Source organism: Schistosoma mansoni, chromosome 1, assembly GCF_000237925.1.
Source record: "Schistosoma mansoni strain Puerto Rico chromosome 1, complete genome".
Taxonomy (NCBI): domain Eukaryota; kingdom Metazoa; phylum Platyhelminthes; class Trematoda; order Strigeidida; family Schistosomatidae; genus Schistosoma; species Schistosoma mansoni.
In genome coordinates this window covers 42062489-42077255 of record NC_031495.1, presented here as the reverse complement: position 1 = coordinate 42077255, position 14767 = coordinate 42062489, and the positions used below count along the sequence as shown (strand labels likewise).

General features: G+C 32.9%; 1 non-coding gene across 1 annotated transcript; it reads right to left on the bottom strand.

Moving 5' to 3' along the window:
• Positions 1–14695: 14695 nt before the first annotated feature.
• On the bottom strand, positions 14696–14767 carry Smp_tRNA_01824_Pseudo_TTA.1.1. The gene has a single exon. It is a non-coding gene (tRNA).

The following is a 14767-nucleotide window of genomic DNA, read 5'->3' as shown; positions in this document are numbered from 1 at the left end:
TTACTGGTAACAATGCCATTATGAATGATAACACAAGTGGAAACAGCCAATGTATTTCAGCACAAATTACGGAATCGCTTAGTAAAATATGAGAACTATATATTAAATACTTTGTTTGCGAAATTCTATCATTTGTCTTTCACATTCTGTATGGTTCTTCCAAGTCACAAATCTTTTCTACTTACGTTTCCGTTTTCTCTTTTATTTGATCTTCTTAGTCTTCTGCTGTGAGAATTTTCACTTCTGGCTGGCGTTGCAAACTACTTATATCTGTCAATATAAATGGCACACACCACAATACTAATAGTAATAATAGCGAATAACACTTTATTAAAAATCCAAAGACTAAAACTTAAATTTCAAATGCTTCAGAACTGAGTGTAGATCTTTGTTACAAAGAATAAATAACTTTTCCAGATTAATACAAGCTTAAATGGTACATGTAACAGATCAGAACATTTCACTGCTACAAGATGGTAGGTTAGGAGTCCTCAGTCAAACTTTTGTTCTTGTTAGTAACCACCACATTCAAATCCACCTGTCCCAAAAAACAATCTACAAATAAGATATTAAAGTTAAGATCTCTGACTAAATATAATCAAACATATGGTACTGAGTATTAGTATCATCATTATTAATTTAACCGAAGCCGACAGCTTTACTTCATCTTTACCCAATTAAGACACTTTTATTGCAGAGAGTAAATTTCTTTTAAATAGCGTTTTTTTTGTTTTAAAGTGCCTTTGTTACTGACTGATATCTTCCAGAGAACTGGTGAAAATCTGGAAATACACGGGAAGTCGTAGATGGATTTTTCGAAATGCTGATAAATTGTAGGATCTCAACTTCAAAGAAATGTAGTTTTACTATGGCTAAGGGCTTTGGTGAGCAGTAAAATGCCTGGAATAGTATATATAAACTACTGGTTAGCAAATGAGTAGCAAGAGCTTAAGAAATCGGATTTCACTTGTGTAGAAATGGGAATGTGTACTACCTAGAACTTAGTCTACAATGACAATTTTTTATATCAAGCAAATTTTCACAAACCACCTAATCAAACCTATACTTTGAGACTTCTAAATAAACAGATCGTTATGCTTAAAAGATAACTAGACAGTACTATAAAGTTAGTAATTAACAAAGTATTTCGCTTGGTATTATTTGTTTGAATCTTTCCATTGATGTTTAGGACTGCAATTGATCAGTTTCTTATCGGCATACGTGCATGCTGTGCGTATCGCCTCGATATAGCCTTAATTCACAAGCATTATAAGTAAACAATACCAAGTGAATTTAAACTTCACCCCATTACACAAGTAAGTGGCTATCAGAACTTAGTAGCTGAGTGGATAACGCGATGGCGTTTGAAGCAAACGGTACTGGGTTCGAGTCCCAGAGTGAACATCAACTCAGAAATACAGGTACACCCAGCTGTCGAGCCCGGAATAGGACGAAACGCGTATCCTGAATTCCACTTCTAACCACTATCCATCTTTGCTTATAAAGTATTTCGCTTTATGAATAAACTTTACTGAGAGCTGAATCATGGTAAATAAGTATTTGTTGATTGGGATCGTGCTTTGATGTTAGCCATGGTTTTTTTCCTATCCTTTTGATATACAAAGCTAATGAAGTGCTATCAAAAATAAGAGTGATTCATGATAAAGTTCAAGGACAAAATGAGGTCATGTTTTACTATTTCACAGTTGTATTGTCATGTTGGGGGTATTTTAGTTTTAAGTAATCAATAGAAAGTATTTGATAACGAATTTTATAGAAATATACATTCATTCATATTTTAGTTTTCTAGGATGGAATTAGTTATCCAACTTACCAACAAAATCTCGCAATTTTTTTAAACATTATTTTATAAGATAACAATGTTCAGCTCAAAGAAGATATTAATTTGACAGAGATGCTTCTTGTGACGACATAAATTAATCCTAAAACACATATTTTCAATGTAATTATCACATTGTACAGGGTTATGTTCAGCATTATTACACTAGGAGAAAGAAGTGAAAAAAACATTTAAGCTATTTAACAAACTGAACACATTCCAATATATAAGAACTTTCGTCTAAATTTAATCAAATACCTTCACAGTATTTGATCGCCGAGTTGATGTGAAACATTAAGGAAGAAGAATGTGGAGATTTTAGTAATTTTATATAGTTGAGGTCATGAGTCAATTGAAGCTAGACCACCAGAGAAAACCTGGAAGCACTGGATGGCCGTTTCGTCCCAATATAGAACTCCTCAGCAGTGCGCATCCACGATCCCGTCTCACAAGATTCGAACCCAAGACCTATCAGTCTCGCGCGCGAGCACTTAGCCGATAGACCACTGAGCCGTAACCAGGTCTGTTTGGAGATATCAACTCACTGAAGACAATTGGTGAATGGTTGCTCAATTTCGTGGATTGGTTGAAGTTAGACATTAACACCGTCGGATGCTGACTCAGTGGTCTAGTGGTTAAGCGCTCGCGCGCGAGACTGGTAGGTCCTGGGTTCGAATCTCGTGGGGTGGGATCATGGTTGTGCACTGCTGAGGAGTCCCACAATAGGACGAAACGGCCGTCCAGTGTTTCCAGGTTTTCCATGGTGGTCTAGCTTCAATTGACTTATGATCTCAACTATATAAGAAGAAGAATGTATTTGTAACACAGTCCTTTGAAAATTATCGAGTATAAAACCAATGTGTAATATAATCAATGACGACTCATTTATACTCACTACAATGTAATGTTTCTTTGTTTTTAGTGTTTCATTAGTTGATACCACATCTGAATGATTCATTATAATGAGATCATATCACTTATTATTATTTAGTCTTATAAATTTTATATCAATATAGTTCAATAATAAATCTGACTTTTCATTCATTCACATATCATTTTCGAAAAGTCATCTAAGAAATTCGATTTACACTAATAAGTCGTGTTCAACAATTAATTTATTCCAAGAATATGTCTATATCCATAAAGTTATTACCAAAAAAGTAGGACAGTTATTTAACTTGACTAGAATGTAATTAGTAGTCTGTATAGTTCAATAAGAAGTTTTTTTATTTGTATTTCAGTATACATATTGATTTATAACAGTCCTAAAAAGAAATTACATGTCTATAACTTAAATTAAATTTTGCATATAGATCACAATCAATTAGCAGATCACAAAATAGTTGATGAGTTTTATAAATTAGTTTAAATAGACTTAAAATAGACGCTTTGTCAATCATTTACTGATTCGTTTAATAAATTATCAATTAGATACTCCCTAACCTAATTAAATATGAAAACCATTAAATTAGCTTAATTGAAGAGTTTAGGTTGAATATTCTTTGAGACGATCAGTATCTTGAAGTAGTGAGCAAAAGATTTTTATTAAAAAAACCAACGTACTTAATTATCTTTTCGTTTTATTTTGGGAATTTTTAGGAACGAGGCGTTCCTCCTCCCCTTCCTTACATGGAGCAACCGATCAACTTCTGTCATTTCTTGTAAAGTTCGATATCATACAGTAAATAATTCAGAATAAATGTCATTGTATACTCTTATGACTAAATTTTGCTTCATCAGACGAATTTAGATTAATTTCTGGAATTAAATGGAGTCTTTTAACTTTAGTTTCTATGACATCATTTGACAACCTTTGCATTCAACTTTCTTCGTACAAGGTACTACCGCTTTCCAGCCCTTCATATAGAAAATTTCTATCTTCTTTCATTTATTTAACCATTGCGAATAACAACGTTACTATTGCTTACGCCTGTTACTCCTCGTCGAGGAGTATAGGCCGCCCACCGGCATTCCCCATCTAACCCCGTCCTGGACAGTCCTTTTCTGTTCTCACCAGTTTCTATTCATCCTTTTTCATGTCTGATTCCGATTCCCGACGCAATGTGTTCTTTGGTCTTCTTCTTTTCCGTCTCTCTTCAGCACTGCAAAGTAGGGCTTGCCTCGTGATGCAGTTTGGTGATTTCCTCAATGTGTGTCCTATCCATTTCTAACGTCTTTTCCTAATTTATTCAGACCAAAGCTGATTTGTTCTTTCCCACAGTATGCTATTGATGATGGTATCCGGTCAGCGGACACTGAGTATCTTACGTAGACAATTGTTTATAAATACTTGTACCTTTTTGATAACGGCTATAGCAGTTATCCCTATTTCAGCTCCATACAGTAGAAGTGTCTTGATACTAGCTGTTTAACGGTCATTGAACATCAGTTTCAAAATAGGAATTCTTCAGCCTATGGTAATCAATACTGTATTCAAACAGAATATATTTTCAAAGATTTTTTTGATTAAATGTTTATTTTTCCACTTTTTGCATAATTGCATGACCTGATCAGATGAATTCTATATTTAGTCAGATGTTTATCAATACTGTAAAAACAGATACATAACACATTTATCTCGTTATTTTGTACATTACCCTATTCAATGAATTGCATAGAAAATCTGTTTATTTGCCATAAACTAATTAGTTATATTAAATTGAATACAAATAATAAGAGCCACTGTTTTCGTCATTACGTTCTGTACATTCTGTAGATGATTCATTTAATCTATTACATAAAAATCAGACAGGATAATAGTCTTCATTTGACTCCCACATTTACGTACATCATTGTTTACTTAAACAAACTATTAAGACCATATTAACCATGTGCATGATTTGTTTCATTAACATTATTGTCACGGATGTAATCATTCAATTCATATACCACTTGAAATTCAATAATTGAAAATATTTCAAATGTCTCATTTTGAACAATTCTTTACTTATTTATGAAATTCAATAAACAAATAATAAGAACTGTTTATAACATTCTATGAAAAACTATTGTTTGATCATTCTATCTTCTTCATTATCGATTAGTTTGGTCACTTATCAACAATCATTTAGTGAATGTAAATGAATCAATAACTTAATGACTAATCATTATTTGTAGATAATTTCTGCTACTAATTCAAATTGCATAAAAAATGATTTTAAAAATCTCATTATGTCCTATTTTAGAGCTTTTCAGCAATTAATAAATGTTTGCTGAAATTTAATTTTCGTTCGTTGCTGTGTAAGAGAAAATATACTTGTTGTAACCTTATTATGTGAGAGGTTTTATTACGTTTAAATATACAAACAATCTCATTCCTAACACATTACCTGGGTAGTGTTATCAACGTTAATGGAAAACGCATTATTCGGTTTGGTTATGACAAAAGGCTTGCTGGCCCGTGTTAATCCTGGCTATGGGTGTCTCTCAGTTGATCCGACCTTCTTCTAAACGCGTTGGTAGATGGAGCTTCAATCACCCGTTTAGATCGGAAGTCCCACTTATTGATGATCCAATGGGAAAGACGATAGTCAGCTGACAAGTAAATTGTCCTAGGCTTGCGAATTTTTTGGAGAGTCCACCTGCGTCTCCTGTTTCGGAAGACGAGAAAAATGAGGGCATTTCAGATGCGAAATTGTTATCAAGCAATTTCAAAGCTTTAATCAAGTCACTTCTGTTCCTTATGTATGATAAGTGGATTAAGTACAGTTTAACCGGTTTCTTGACATACGGCAGCCTTGAGATTCATGTGATCAACCTAGTTGCGATACTTCAAACATTTTCAAATAGCTCACTGCCTTTTTTAAGGCAGGAATCGGTTGCTTGCAAACAATATTCGAGTTTAAAACAAATAAAAATTGTATTACAAACTATAAAGTTCATATCATCTACGTGGCTAAACGCTCTGAGCACTGACCAGAGGATTCTAAAACTTTTAGCAGCCATTGCACAGCAGTCTACAGTATTGTCTGATAATTATTACTTGTTTATTTCAAAGGATGTACATATTTCGCAACATCCACTTGTTAAGCAACACATTTCAAAATGTATTATTTATACACAGAAACGTAATTTAGAAAAAAATATAATAATGTGATTGCCTTCACATAACAAATAAAACGAGATGGTTCATAGATTGTTCGATAACACATCAATTGAATCGTTCTAAATAAATGGCTTCATTGACTTCGCATATCATTATCATCCCATAATTGATCCAATTAAAATAACTCTTGTGAATCCAAGACCACGACTAACCTAAGAATATATATATATATATACTGTTAGGATTTTGTAATGATTTCCCGTCATTTATTGCTAAAATGAAATCACAAAGTTCAGGAAAAGTCCATAAAATATCAGGAAAGGTGAACAGCAATGATAAACAAGGAATTACTTAGCATATAAACAATATATCCATCTATACATATATACAGACATAGATAAGGACGTGCGTACATTCACACATGCATACAAACACAAATATACACAAGCTATTTTAAATACAGTAGGTGATGAATCACCAAAATGTTAAAGATGTGACTTTTATCATGAAAGAAAAATGCTTTTATAACACAAATTATCTTACAATAACCAGTATTATAATCTATACAAAATAACAGACTAATCAAAACAAGTGGATAGAGACAGAACTAATAACGATAATGTTAATATTATCTATATATACATTGGTTATTACTAGATCAAATCTTATGATTACCTTGGATATATCTGTAACCATAAATTTCAGTTTTACCTATTATTGATAATTCTATTTTAATGAACAATCAATTCAAAACGGTATATCAAATTGATCAGGTTATAATGTTAAGAGATTTTACTTGTTACATAATATCAACAAAAGTGTTACTTAGTTATTTATTTCACTAGGGAGATAAAGGTAGACATACAAGTTTAGTCTGTCCTGTATATATTTCGTTGCGAAAAGTTTTGACTGAATAAAAAAAGGAATAGATTCATAAATTTCTGAAATGTCATTTCAGTTTACTTATGAAATTAACCTAAATACTTCACCTAAATAAAATTAAGATACTTGGTTTTGTAAAGCATGGATATCATCCCATAAAATGTCAGAATTAGCTTTCATTCAGAAAATAACAAGAATGATATTTTGAGCAAGAGTTAAGCTTAACAGTTTTGACATTATCTTAATTGAAAGTTATTGTTATTTTATATTAATTGGATACTGTTTAGTTCACAGTAGTGATCAATCAAAAATCTCATATAGTTCTTTTGTTTACTTTGATTGGTTAAAATAACTGATTACCCCATACAAGTAATGCATAAATAATATATTACTTATATTTATTATATCAAGTAGTTCTGATCTGCATTATCAATCACTTGCTCATATGTACAAAGATCTACCTCATGAATTGTTATCAACCGAACTGAAAATACATTTATTCTATGAACGCTCTTAAGTAGAATAGTTAAGTTAGTGAGTGTAGTCTGTGTACAGGTCTCCAGAATAAATCATGACTATCAGACAAAATAAATGAAAATTATTTATCAATAAATAGTTTCAATAAGGCACATCATCTTGAAGTCACTTTTTTAAAGCTTCTATTCAATTTGCATTACAACTTTCATATATACATTTGATTTACCTTGATAAGTTCTTATGGTGTTTACTAATGTTATGAATTTTTCTTCAAAATTTAGTTGCATAAAATTCAAATGAATTTTTAACTCGCACCATCATTCAGAAACAGATTATTGATAAAATATTGATAATTCAGACCCAAACCTTTTTTTTTCAAGTTTCATATATACATATCTGTAGTCCATCTTTCAAAACATTCTCATGTTGTTTGACATTATCGCATTTTACCTTTTATTTTTTTAATGATTATGGATAGATTGTCTCTTATTTTGCATGTTTCGTCCCGCATATTACAACTAAATATAACCCAACTTACAGTTCGATGTTTATCAAAACAATTCGAGTCAAATCATATAGAATTAAGCGTTACATATGCTTTCCAGTCAGCCAATCAGTCAGCTACATTGTAGGACCAGGCACATATATTCATCGGTCCAACCTGTCCTACCTCATTAGCACAACAAGATGAACACCAAATTCATAGAAATAGTTACTCAAATGGTAGTAATATATAAAACAAAGATTGTGATTAAGGATATCATACAGGAAGAAAGAGATGCTCTCCAGAATGACAATGGAAGCCCCACAATTAATTTACCTAGTTTAGAGAATGCAACACCAATAAAAGCAACCAACTGCGTTTCCAGTCCTCTCCACTATTTTTTGACATAATTATCTGATTATTCTTAGTCTTATATCAGTTTCTCATATGTTTTGACGACCACATATCATATATATATATATATATATATATATATTGATGTGCTTAGTTGTTAACATATTCTCAATAGTTCTATTTAGTTGGAGGGAATTTGTGAATGTTGGTTTAATTTGTAGACTATGTTTATCACAGATTGATCTCATTTGCGGCACCACTAGAAATCACTTCAGCTAAAGTACATTAACTATGCCGTTAGTGACTTACTTAGTGATGTTCCTTAAATTCTATAGAGAAATAGTAACTGGTTGAGTCACTAGTGGGATTGAATGGTCATAAAGCTATGTAGTAAACTGACTTAAGTTAGAATTTGTTATGTCCCAATATAAATAATGAATGATAACTTTTGGGATCCATTTACGAATCAATACGGTTGTTAAATAACTGAACTATACATATTCATGTTCCTCTTATTTTGACCTATGAACTATTATTATACGATTTACTATCCTTGAGTTATGCCCTGTTTATCAATTACTGTCTCCCTTATTCACAGCCACATTTGGCTAACTCTTGTGCAAATGTTGTTTCTTATTTTATGGTACGATGTGGTCTGTCTGTTTGGTATATAAACCTGGTATGTTTGAAACAAATGATTCATATCGCAGATGCTGAGATTGATGTTCTGGACTTAACTGACTGGGCTAGGCAGAAAGCAGGGCCGACAGGTACTCTAGACTGCTCGTACGGGTTTCGTGTGTCATTCGTCTGATCAATAAATCACTACTCTCTAATTGGTGGTATTATCACGTTTATACATCAACAGGGCATCCAGGTGGCACAAGTTATAACATAATTGGATCATTACACGCCTACTCAGTGCTTCTAACATTTAGACGTTCATTTTGAAACCAAAAGGTCCTAGATTTAGTCCCTGGTAGTTTCATGAATGCTCTCTGTCAGTCGTCTCATACTAGAACTAATTAGATGTCTAGATTTATATCATTTTCGGTAGTATTTTAACTGAGATCTATATCTAACGAAAATAAATTCTATTGACACCTTAATAAAATGAATAGTATATCATGAAATTTTAGTAATATGTAGAAGTATTCATTGTTAAAAAAACTAATTTTTGATTGTACTGAGTAAGATATTCACTGAATATTTTATATGAAAAAAGGATGAATTTAACGATACTGTAAATCATAACTCTATTATTAGTTACACATAGGGAAATATCACTTAATGTTTGCAAAATCGAGAAACTGACCAGTTGCAATCGTAAAACATCAATGGGAAGATTCAAACAAACAATACTAAGGGAATTTGAACTTCACCCCATTGCACAAGCAAGTGGCTATCAGGACTCAGTGGCCGAGTGGATAACGCGATGGTGTTTAAAGCAAAAGGTACTGGAATCGAGTCTCAGAGTGAACATCAACTCTGAGGTGCAGGTACATCCAGCTGTTGAGTCCCAAATAGGACGAAACGCATGTCCTGGATTGCACTTCTAGCCACTATCCATCTATGCTTAAAATCATATCCTGTTTTAATAATGTTAATTATCAGACAAATAAAATAAAATTTATTATGATGGTTTTTAAATAATTCGAATGTTCACTAGACGTTTATTATTTTCATTTATGCTACATACATAACATTTCGGAATAATAGAAACATATCAATCCTTTGATTACTTGTATTTATCATAAATACACAAAAAGAGATGTTTTAATCGTCAATTATGTAAGGTTGGCATAAACTAAAAATAGGTTAACACTTTCCTTTAAAAATAGATTCTAAACAAATTAGAAAAAAAGAGGTTGAAGCTTCATTAGTTACAGCATGAAAAAAATATATTTAAATTGTTTGGTTCGGTTAGAAGTCTACCCGAAGTTTGTGCTGATGATATCGTTCAGAAGGACGATGAAAGCTCCATGACCATGAAGATTTCAGTATTTTCATAGTTGAAATCATGAGTCATTTGAAGTTAGACCACAAAAACCCCTTCTGATTATAATCATATGCTCACTAGTGACTGACTTCAAGATACATGTCCTGGAGTTCTAGTGGGAAGCAGTGACCAGTGGAGTTCAACTACGTCTGTTGTGAGATAACAACTCACTGAAGACAATTGTTGAACAGTTGCTTAACTTCATGTTTTGGTTGAAGTTGTACATTAACACCGTTGGATGCCGGCTCAGTGGTCTATCGGTTAAGTGCTTTGACGCGAGACTGATAGGTCCTGGGTCCAGACCTCGTGAGGTGGGATTGTTGATGCGCATTGCTGAGGAGTCCCATAATAGGACAAAACGGCCGTCCAGTGCTTCCAGGTTTTCCCTGGTGGTCTAGTTTCAATTGACTCATGATTTCAACCATTCTATTATTATTATTATTATTGCATTCCCCTTTACTTATGTCTTATATTCTCATTATTTTGTTCTTGAATACTCATCATATCACCTTTCTATCTTTACACCTCCATGACCTTTAATGACCTTTAATAATAGTAACAAAAACATTTTATTCATTTTAATCATCTTATTACATTCATTGAGTCTATTGTTATCGCTCGTATTACGTAATCTAGTATTATAATCTTTCTATTACATCATCTTGGTTATTTGTGTTCACATTTACTCACGGAATAAGTACTTCAACAAAACATTTTCATATATATACGACTGTACAGCTTGGTAATAATTTCATTGAAAAGAAATTCCTTCGCTGAAATTCGTGTTTTTAATTTTAATTGGAAATATATAATCTATAATATCAGTTTATTATTTATTAGTAGTATCTTTAATTACGAAATTATAATAGAACATTCAATTAAACCAATTAATGTTTTTCAGTATATATACATAAATCATGTTAAAATCAATTTATTGATTATCTAAGGTAAACTTGATTTCAAGTAAATAAAGAAATTACTGTATTTTAACAATCCATTTTATGTGTAGACAGATATGAGAAGAATGAACAAAAGTTGGATAGAACTAGAAAGGAAGGCCCAGGACAGATTGGGTTGGAGAATGCTGGTCGGCGGTCTATACTCCATTGGGAGTAACAGGCGTAAATAATCCATTTTACGTAGTGTTCAGATAAATCAACTTCTTACAAAAAAAGTAAAACAACTTTTAAGTAAATCTGTTGGTTAAAACTACGAATTGAGTACTATATTTCTAATAAAAATAGTCATATCATTACCAAGAACAAATGTATTGAATTCAATTTGAGTTACATTATCGTGTCGGTGTTTATGATGTAAACTGAAAAAAATGAATCCAAGTTTTACATGGTAGCTTCAATTGACTCATGATTTCAACTATACTAAATAAATTCATTGAGGTTTCAGTTTTCAGCCCTTTTTAATAACAAAATAATGATATATTTCATGATATTCACACATCTTACCAGTCATTATTATTATTATTATTATTATCACACTTGCTAATATTTTAAAGAAATTTATTCAGCATCCACCCCTATCTACTATATCTGACCTAATTCATATTATTCTACATATTACGTAATTTCTGATTTGTAATCCCATTGTTTTATCTTACCCTATGTCAACTATTATTTATCCTGATCATTTATCTTACGATTTTATTTCACTTATAAACTGATTTAAGTTAATACTTCATATGAGTCAGCCCCAACATTTACGATTCGATTTTATTTTATATGACAAAACACTCCTTGATTCACATGTTACAGTTTTCTTAAATGATGTACTATGCCTTAAACTTGGCCAATTTTTTATGGATTATTAATTTGGATTTAAAATTGTAGAACCTGATGAGAAATTATTGAAAATAATATAATTGTGTCTTACTATTCCAATGAGTAGAAATTTAAATTTTTCCTATTTTTATGATTTATTATAATTAATTTCTTTTACATTTTTATTGTAACTAGGGTGATTTATCTATTAAATTATAGTTTCACATATCTGGTTACCTCTTCACTTAAACATGTCCTAAAAATAAATCACTTAACATTAAATAAACGACAAGGATTTTGTTCTCAGTTCACATTCCTAGAGTTTAATATACACAACGTTATTACCGTTTTTAATCACTTCACTCAATGTCACTATATAAAGTAAGGGAATAAGGTGAAAGGCATAAATGGTATGTTCCTTATAAATTTTCGTAGTGATCATTTCCTGAATTTTGTTTTCATATATTTATTAGACTTAAAATAACTTTGCGGAAACTAGAAGATTATTCATTACCTACTTAATTATGCCTGTTACCCCTCGTGGAAAAGTATAGGCCGCACACCAGTATTCTCCATCCAACCCTGTCCTGGCAATCCTTTCCAGTTGTTATTCATCCTTTGCATATGTGCTTCTATTTCCCGGTATAATGTGTTATTTGGGTTTTGATGATAGATTTTTTAATGGTAATGGTTTTTTAATGTTATGGTTTCTTTTAAAAGATCCATCATTAGAAAACAAACATGGAATGGCCAACTAACCAACTTCTAATGATTTTAATGGTTTGTGTGTGTTGCTTTGATGTCAGGTGGATTCAATGGTGCTGGTCTATTCAGCAGTCCCTCGAAGTATTCTACCCATCTTTTCCTCTGTTCTCTAATCTCCGTGATTGTCTTTCCTTCTTTGTCATTGACAGATCTCTCCAGTTTGCTATACCTACCTACCAGTTTCTCCGTTGTATCATATAGTTCTTTCGTATTTCCTTCTCTTGCAGCTTTTTCCGCCGTCGTTGCTAGTACTACCATGTATTTCTGCTTGTCGGCTTTAATGCTCTTCTTCACTTCCTTGTTTGCTTCTGTGTATCCTGCTTGCGCCTTGATTTCCTCAGCTCGTGTTCGACTGTTGTTGGTTGCTGTCTTCTTGTTCTTCCTTTCTTGAATCTTGTCTAGCGTTCTCATAGAGATCCATTCCTTATGATGATTGTTGCGTCCCAGCACCTCATGACATGTTGAAGTTAATGCTTCATTGATCTCTTTCCAATTATCCTCTGTGGTAGTTTCTTCTCCTTTCAGTAGATATTGTAAAGCTTGGAACCCGTTGTTGAGAGTTATCTTGAATTCGTTGAGTTTGCGAGTATCTCGAATGAATGCTGTACTGGACATTTGTAGTGCTGTTTGTCCAGTTGTTCATTGCTTACTTACCTTCAGTTTCACCTTGGCCACAACCAGGTGGTGATCTGAAGCTATGTCAGCTCCTCTTCTGGTTTTCACATCTTAGATAGTCCTTCGAAATTTTTTGTTTATACAAATATGATCTATCTGGTTCCCTGTGGTGTGGTCCGGCGAGATCCATGTAGCTTTCTGTATGCGTTTGTGTGGAAATATTGTGCCACTTATAACCAATTTGTTGAATGCATATAGATTTGTGAATCTCTCACCATTTCATTTCTCTCTCCTAGTTTATATCGTCCCATTATATCTTCATATCCTGTATTGTCCACTCCGACTTCAGCGTTTAGATCTCCCATCAGGATGGTGAGGTCCTTCCTTGAGCACTTAGCTATGATTGGTTTCAGCCTTTCATAGAACTGATCTTTATCGTCGTCGTTGCTATCATTGGTGGGTGCATAACATGGGATAAAATTTTATGTGATTCTTTTCCTTCTTTGTTTTGGATGATGCTTCGATAATTCTGGACACGTGAGATTCCCAACCTAAAAGTGCATTTTGTGTTTCTCTGGACAGCATTAGAGTAACTCCCTGAGTGTGTGGAGCATTTTCCCCTTCGTGACCGGAGTACAGCAGCATCTTTCCCATACATCGCCTTTGCTGTCCAGCTTGGTTCCAATGGGTTTCGCTGATTTCAGGTACTGCCAATTTGTATCTCCTCATTTCCATTGCTATTTGACTGGTCTTCCCTGTCTCCCACATTTTCGGGTAGTTCCATGTACCTATAAAGGGTGTTGCTCTGGTTGTTAGAAGGTGCATCGGCCTCGTGACTTCCGAAAAATTTCGGCTTTCATCATGAGACGTCATAATTATTCCTTCAACTCCCAGGACAGAGTTTAAATGGTTTGAATTATTTTTTCTGGTTAGCGTTTTTTTAGCGAGTTGGTTTTCTACAGGATGGGGTCGCCAACCCCATGCCCAACCCTCCTCCTTTTTGTAGGCTTGGGACCGGCAGTAACTCTAGAAGAGGTACAGGAGGAGTTAAGATTATTCATATCATCTTATTACGGCTACTTTTCAATAGATATTTCACACCGACTGAGAAAGCTTATTAGTCACATTTACTAACTGATACATATAATCACAGTGAACATAAACAACCTAAAAAAAAATTAGCTTTAGATAACATCCAAATTGTGTCCATTAATATTTAATAGTTTAATTACGTAAGATTATCCATTTTCTTTTTCTGTCTAAAACATATTGTTTATTAGTCTGTAAAAATAAAATAATCATGGTACCTTAGATTTCATTAACAAAAATAAATTGTTTTTAATTTCGTAAATTTAAAGATTATTAGTAAAGATAGATAGTGGCTAGCAGTGGAATCCAGGATACGTGTTTCGTCCTATTTGGGACTCGTTAACTGAACGTGTCTGCATCTCAGAGTTGATGTTCACTCTGGGACTCGAACCCAGTACCGTTTGCTTTAAACGCCATAGCGTTATCCACTTAACTAAATTAA